Source organism: Lichenostomus cassidix, chromosome 4, assembly GCF_008360975.1.
Source record: "Lichenostomus cassidix isolate B80296 chromosome 4, HeHo_3.0, whole genome shotgun sequence".
Classification (NCBI taxonomy): domain Eukaryota; kingdom Metazoa; phylum Chordata; class Aves; order Passeriformes; family Meliphagidae; genus Lichenostomus; species Lichenostomus cassidix.
The window spans coordinates 59,828,619-59,834,841 of record NC_139484.1 but is presented as its reverse complement, the minus strand read 5'-3'; the positions used below and the strand labels follow the sequence as shown (position 1 = coordinate 59,834,841).

Genomic DNA, 6,223 nt, shown 5'->3' with positions numbered 1-6,223 from the left:
TTTCAGAAGTGCTCAATGCTGGCCGAACTCTACTTTGATAGAGTCAGGGGTGAAAACTCCCCAAGAATCCATAAAGAACAAAGTAGAGCTGAACATTTCTGAAAACCTTTCCTGTGTGAAGTGTGGTGAGAAATTGCTCTGAAAGCCTTGCAAGATGTTCAGCATTGTGATTTCCATGAAATTCAGTTTATTCTTTTGTTTGTTTGTTTTAAAAGTGGTTTGAGCCGTTTAAAATCTACATCCCAAATAGGTTTTGTGGTCTTCTTTAAAGGAATCTCTTGAGCTGTTGTGGTTGGGTCCAGAAATTCAGAGTGGCTTGCAGAAAAGTGCATTAGAAGCACACGCAAGGGATTTGGGAAACACCACAGGCAGCAGTGTTTGAAAGAGGAAATGAGACAAATAAATGTGGCAGGAATGGGTTTAGAAAGTCTCAATGTGTTTATTCCTTGCAACTGACACAAGTCCCTGAGGTCAGTAGGAATTTTCTCACCTCTGTCCTCTGGAAATCCAGAGTGAAAAACAGAAGGCACAGATGAACCAAGCACAGCAGATGAGTCCTGGAGCAGAGCTGGGAGGGAGGAACTACCCTGCAGCAGCAGGAAAGAGAGCTGATGGAATCATGGAATGGTTTGGGTTGGAATAGACCTAAAGCTCATCCAGTTCCACCCCCTGCCATGTTCAGGGACACCTTCCACTATCCCAGCTTGCTCCAAGCCCTGCCCAACCTGGCCTTGGACACTTCCAGGGATCCAGGGGCAGCCACAGCTTCTCTGGGCACCCTGTGCCAGGGCCTCCCCACCCTCACAGGGAAGAATTTCTTCCTAACACCTACTCTAAATCGAAACAGTTCAACCACGACCTTAAAATCTCATAAAATTCCCTGTGATTCAAAGCCTCAGTGCCCATAGGGTGAAATTTCAAGCCAAGCTGTGCTTTTTGTTGTCAAGATCCATTTTGGGTATCCTTGTCATGGGGAAAGACAGTGTGCCACAGAGACTCCCTTCCTAAAGGATCAGATGGAAACTTGACATGAAGTAAAAAAAACCTGACCTGGTGGTTGTATCTCTAAGAGGCCAAATGCCTGTGAAAACTTATGGTCCCTTTGCCACCACAGAGGCTGCAGGAGAGGCAGTTTAATGGAGCTCTGTACACAAGTTTTAGAGCCTTTCATCCCACAGATATAAATGATACATTTCATCTTTATGCCACCCTTCTAAATCACTAAAAAGTAAATTCAGTTAATGCTGAAAGGCAGAAGCCCTGAGCTGCTGCTTTGCTTCGCTATTTATAGTGTCAGGACCAGCTCTGGCTTAATCTTCTGGGTGTCATTCAATATATTTCTGACCCAACCAGGTAGAACGGGAGCCTTGGCTGTATTTTCAAGCTCTCAGAGGTTTTAAGACAATCCCACAGCTTTTGCTGCAAGTAGTTTTTGCTGTGTACTGATAAATAATCTCAGGGAGAGTGTAATTGTCCACAGGAAAACATCAGCTGCGGACCAGAAAATAAAATCCCCCAAAAAATTTTAAAAAACACACACACAAAAAAATTATAAAAGGGCCATACTGACTTCATTTTCCCAGCAGATGTCTTTGCTGAAGTGCACCCTTTCCCTGGCTCCATTTCTGCCATGTTAATTGTCATAACTACGCCCTGTAGCTCCTTGGTAGGAGAATTGTCACAATTAGCCTGTGACTTCGCACCAGCTGTCTTGGCAGAGACAAGACAACGTGCTTTGTACTCTGAACACCTGCAAACCCAGTCCATGCTGGATGTTTGGATGCTAAACCAAACAGCTGTTGCATTTCAGGCTCATTCTCTTGGGGAGGCTGGGGTGAGAGAGGTGGAAAAACGTCTATATGCCCGAATGCCATAATTTTCCCTTTTCGAGGTTTATTTTGTGCATTCTCTTCCAGTGTGCTGCCTGTCAGCTGATGAAGAAATGGCCCCACAAGTTATCTGGAGATTACACAATCTGTAGGGTTCCATATGTTGGTAGCTCTGAGTAGCTAAATGCAATGGGGGCAGGGGGGAAAAGGAAAAACTCAACATTTATTTTGATTTGTGTCCAATTACTCCCTTTCCAGGGCTCTTAAAGGACAGTTTGGTTTGGTTGGTGAGTGTGATCTGGGAGCTGGCAGGCAGCTCTTTGGCAGTTTTACCCCAGTGAGTTTAATAACCCAACGAGAATTGCCCAGAACAGTGGGATTGGATTCATGGAACGAGCCATGAATGCATTTCTGTTCCCCAGTAACTGCTCAGTGGGATTATTCAAGAGATTTAAATGTGGGTGGCATCAATTTGAAATGCAGATGGTGTATCTTATTAAACACCATTTTAGCTATTTGTAGTGCTCAGAACAGCATTTGCCCTGAATTTAAATAACGATGTACAGTATTTGTTAAAAAACATGCTTGGGCATGTTTTGTTTAATTAGTGGCTTGAAATTTCCTAGCATATGGCTTGTCATTTGCTAAAAAGATATGCCATTATGAACTTCCTTGAAGTTTTACTATTTAAATGCAAAATTAACTTAGTATGTTCAGCAGTTAATGGCAGGCCATTAAATATAGTATTTACTAAACAAAGGACATATAGAATCATCTGAGTGTGCCTGTGCCATCTGTACCCCCAGCACTGCACATCTTTTGGTGCACAGGAGGTGGACTGGACCCACTCTGCTCCCACAGTTCATTACCAGAATTTTCTGCACTTCAGTGCAAATGACATCGTGTCTGGTTATTATCTTTAAAGGCCTGGATGCCGCTTCAGAAGCATCAATTTAATTTTTATACTTCAGGAAAGCAAACAGACCATCTGCTTGGATAGCCCAGTACTTTCTAAAGTGCCAGAGATATATTTTTTTTCCCCTGACAGGTTTTGAATGGCCTTTTAAAGTTTTTGAAACTTTTAGTTGCTCGCCTGTTCGTTTTCCATTAGGAAATGGAAATGAGAGTCTGGAAGACTGAAGGATGATGCATGGGCTTTTTTTTTTCCCTCCATAACTTACCTGCTCAGTTTTCTACTCCTCATCACGATGGATGACTAATTCAGCGCTCCTCCATCCAACACCTTCATCATTCCCAGTCCCAGCAGAACTGATGGAAAGTCTTGCCTCAGGCATCTCCACCACCCCTCATTGCAGGCAATATTATGCACTCAAATGAGTCACAGGTTGGAGGATTCTCATTTTTACTCTTGAGAGAGACTTATCTCAGGAAGCGAAGAGGGAAGCAATGAAGCCTGATGAAGAAGTGAGAAAGGAGTGACCCCCAGCCTGACACATTCCTTTCTTTCAAAAGTCTGATTTCATGGCTTTATCACACAGTGCACTTCTTCAGGCACAGACAGAAGGCTTCATTTTGGTGCATTATAGACATCTACACAGGAGCCAGGCCCTCCTAGGGTGAGAATTTATGCAAGAAATAGGCTTTTTTAGTATTTTACCTCTTCTATACGTTTCCCTCTTGAAGAGGTGAATGACAGCCCTGAAACCCCTGTTTCTGGTCATTAACTGTGAAGGGAGTGTAGGTATCTACACTGAGATACAGCCTCCAAGTGCAGAGTTCCAAAGCTCATGGCTGAAATCTTCAGCTATCACTGAAAAATTCCTGTGGATTTCAGGAAAGTCAGGGTTTCCCTTTGTTTCCTTTCTTACCACCACTGTATCTTGGCTCAGTAAGAACAAGGTGCTCAGCTTGTCAGAGGGACAACCAAAGCCATGATCCTTTCCTGGGTGAGCTGTCAAACAGATGAAAAGAGAAACAAAACAAACACGAGGGGAAAAGGTGGGAAATCAGAATCTCTGTTTTTGGTGGATGATATTTATCTTCTCCCTTTAGCCAGGGTTGCCAATACTTTGCTTGCATTTCACCCATCTTTCCCCCTGCTATCTGACCACAGTTTCCCACATCTCACTGTCTGCTTCACTCTCTCTCACTGTGACTTTTTCAGGATTCTCTTTTGATTTACAGACAGGACTGCTGCCTTTACCACAGTGCTTCCTCCTGCTCACTCCTCACTCTGCTGCACTCCTTTCCCCGATCGCTGCTGATTTCCTACCCCAGCTCTGTTATTTTTTACATAACTGTCTGATCTCTCTGTCTAATGAACAACTTCCCTGTCTCCCAGCTCCCTGCTAATGAAGATGGAGAGAGCTTTATCTCTTCAGGCATAGAACCCTGGGCAATATCATATAGCAAAAGGAATTATGATACAAAAAGAGGTCCATAATGTGCTCACTCTTTCTTCTTCTGTGAGAGAGAGTTACTTCCTTGAGGGGAATGTTTCTTTTGTTATCTACCTTCAGATCTTATTGCCCTGCCCAGTGATCAGTTGTTTTGGAGGACAAGATGGTCATGACCTGCACAGGGAAGGGAAGGGAAAGGGAAAGGGAAAGGGAAAGGGAAAGGGAAAGGGAAAGGGAAAGGGGAACATTTTCCACTAGACCAAATTGTTCATCCAATGAATTGTCTTTGGATTAGTGCTTCTTTTTGACTTGTTAAGACCTCCAAAGTGCTTCATTTTGCTTCCAGACACGATGAATTGAAATATTATTTGATCCCCGGACTGGATGTTCCTAGATGGACAAAGGGCCTTTTTTTTTTTTTTTTTCCCTGCAGACAAGAATTAGAAGGGAATAAATTAAAAAATGCACCATGTCATTCAGCCTTTTTGGCTTTAAACTGTCACTCCAGCAGCAAAATGAGCCCCTGCACATCAGAAGAAATCAATGAGACTTGATTGCAAAGCATTAGAGGAATGGGGGATGGAGGGAATTATACAAACTTTTAAAAACATGAACACATTCTAAATAAATATGAAAATATGACTTTTCATCCCTATCCTCACACATCCAAATGGGATTTGTTGTGATCCAATTTTGACCTTCTCAGGTGCCCCAAAGGCTAAACAGTGTTTATGACATCCAGTCAGGAACAACTCAAAAAATAAAATGGATATTCAGAGGAAATTATAATAATGATTCACCATGAGGAGCTCCTTGCTGTGAGTTGTTGTGAACCAATCCTTGGGGTCTCCATGTTTAGGGATGTCATTTCCTAAGAAGAAAACATAATAGACACCTTGACAAGTTGCCATTAAAGATCTCATGGCAGTAGCTGTGAGTTCAGGAATTCCTACTCTGTTGCCGTGGCAAAATTCACATTCAGATGATTACATTTTGCCTGCTTACACTCAGGCTGCATTTTCAATTCCATGTGTCATTCTCCATGTCTGCTCATCTTCAATTACTGGATAGTGCTGCTGTGCATTATTAAACAGTTGCCACATTTCACCCCAGTGGATCTTGCATTTAAATGGTGGATTTACAAAGGCTCAGTGGCTTTGTTAAGTTTGCCCATACAGCTGGTTGAGGGTTTTCTCAAGGAAAAAAAGTTTTCCTTCAGAAAAGACTTGAAAAATTACTGGTTTTCATTGAAAGTTGTCAAAATCTTTTCCCGTTCTCTGTTTTTCCACCAAAGTTTCTGGTTTTCTGGATTGAGAATTAAATTAAGTAGAGGTATATAAAAGAAATGGTGTCACAGATCAATGTTATTATTAACAAGAAAGAAAAAGGTTTTCCAATTAAACGCTGAAAATAATTCCAAGAGTATTTTAGCCATCTGCTTTTGGATATTATAGTGAAATGAAAGAAAAAAAAAGAAAGAAAGAAAGAAGGAATTGATTTCAAACAACTCAGAATGGAAACAATGCCTGAGCTGCAAATATCACGGCAGAAATCTTTCAATTGTTTCCAGCAAGTTCTTTTTGTGTATCATCTTTTGAAAGTTGAAAATTCCAGAAAGAAAAACTGCCTTTAATTCTGTTTCTTAGTAGTTTTGTCCATGAAATGAAACCCAAATGCAATTTGTTTCTTAGATTAGAAGCTCATTGAGACAGGGATCACTGCTCCATGAAATTAAGCACTTTGTGTGTAGGCTAAGGGAACATTCCTGAAAAGAACAACTATTAGAATCTGTCCCAAGGAGGATGCAGTGGCTGTCTAGGGAGTTTCAAGAAATAAAGAACTTAGTTTCAGGCAATGAAATAAAAGATATATTTTAGGGGCTGGTGGAAATGGGATACTGATGAGAGGGATTACCTGTTGATATTCAAGACCAGGTTGGATGGGCTTGGAGCAGCCTGGGATAGTGGGAGGAATTCCTTTCCATGGCAGGGGGTAGGAATGGATGATCTTTAAGTTCCCTTCCAATCCAAACTA

General features: G+C 41.8%; 1 long non-coding RNA gene across 2 annotated transcripts; it reads left to right on the top strand.

Moving 5' to 3' along the window:
* Positions 1-1,714: 1,714 nt before the first annotated feature.
* On the top strand, positions 1,715-3,409 carry LOC146438635 (uncharacterized). 2 transcript variants are annotated; one of them, XR_014852100.1, is made up of 4 exons: positions 1,715-1,834; positions 1,917-1,977; positions 2,878-3,174; positions 3,303-3,397. It is a non-coding gene; the product is annotated as an uncharacterized LOC146438635 (long non-coding RNA). The 2 variants fall into 2 exon arrangements; XR_014852099.1 differs by having other exon boundaries at positions 2,878-3,409.
* The last annotated feature ends 2,814 nt before the right edge of the window (positions 3,410-6,223 follow it).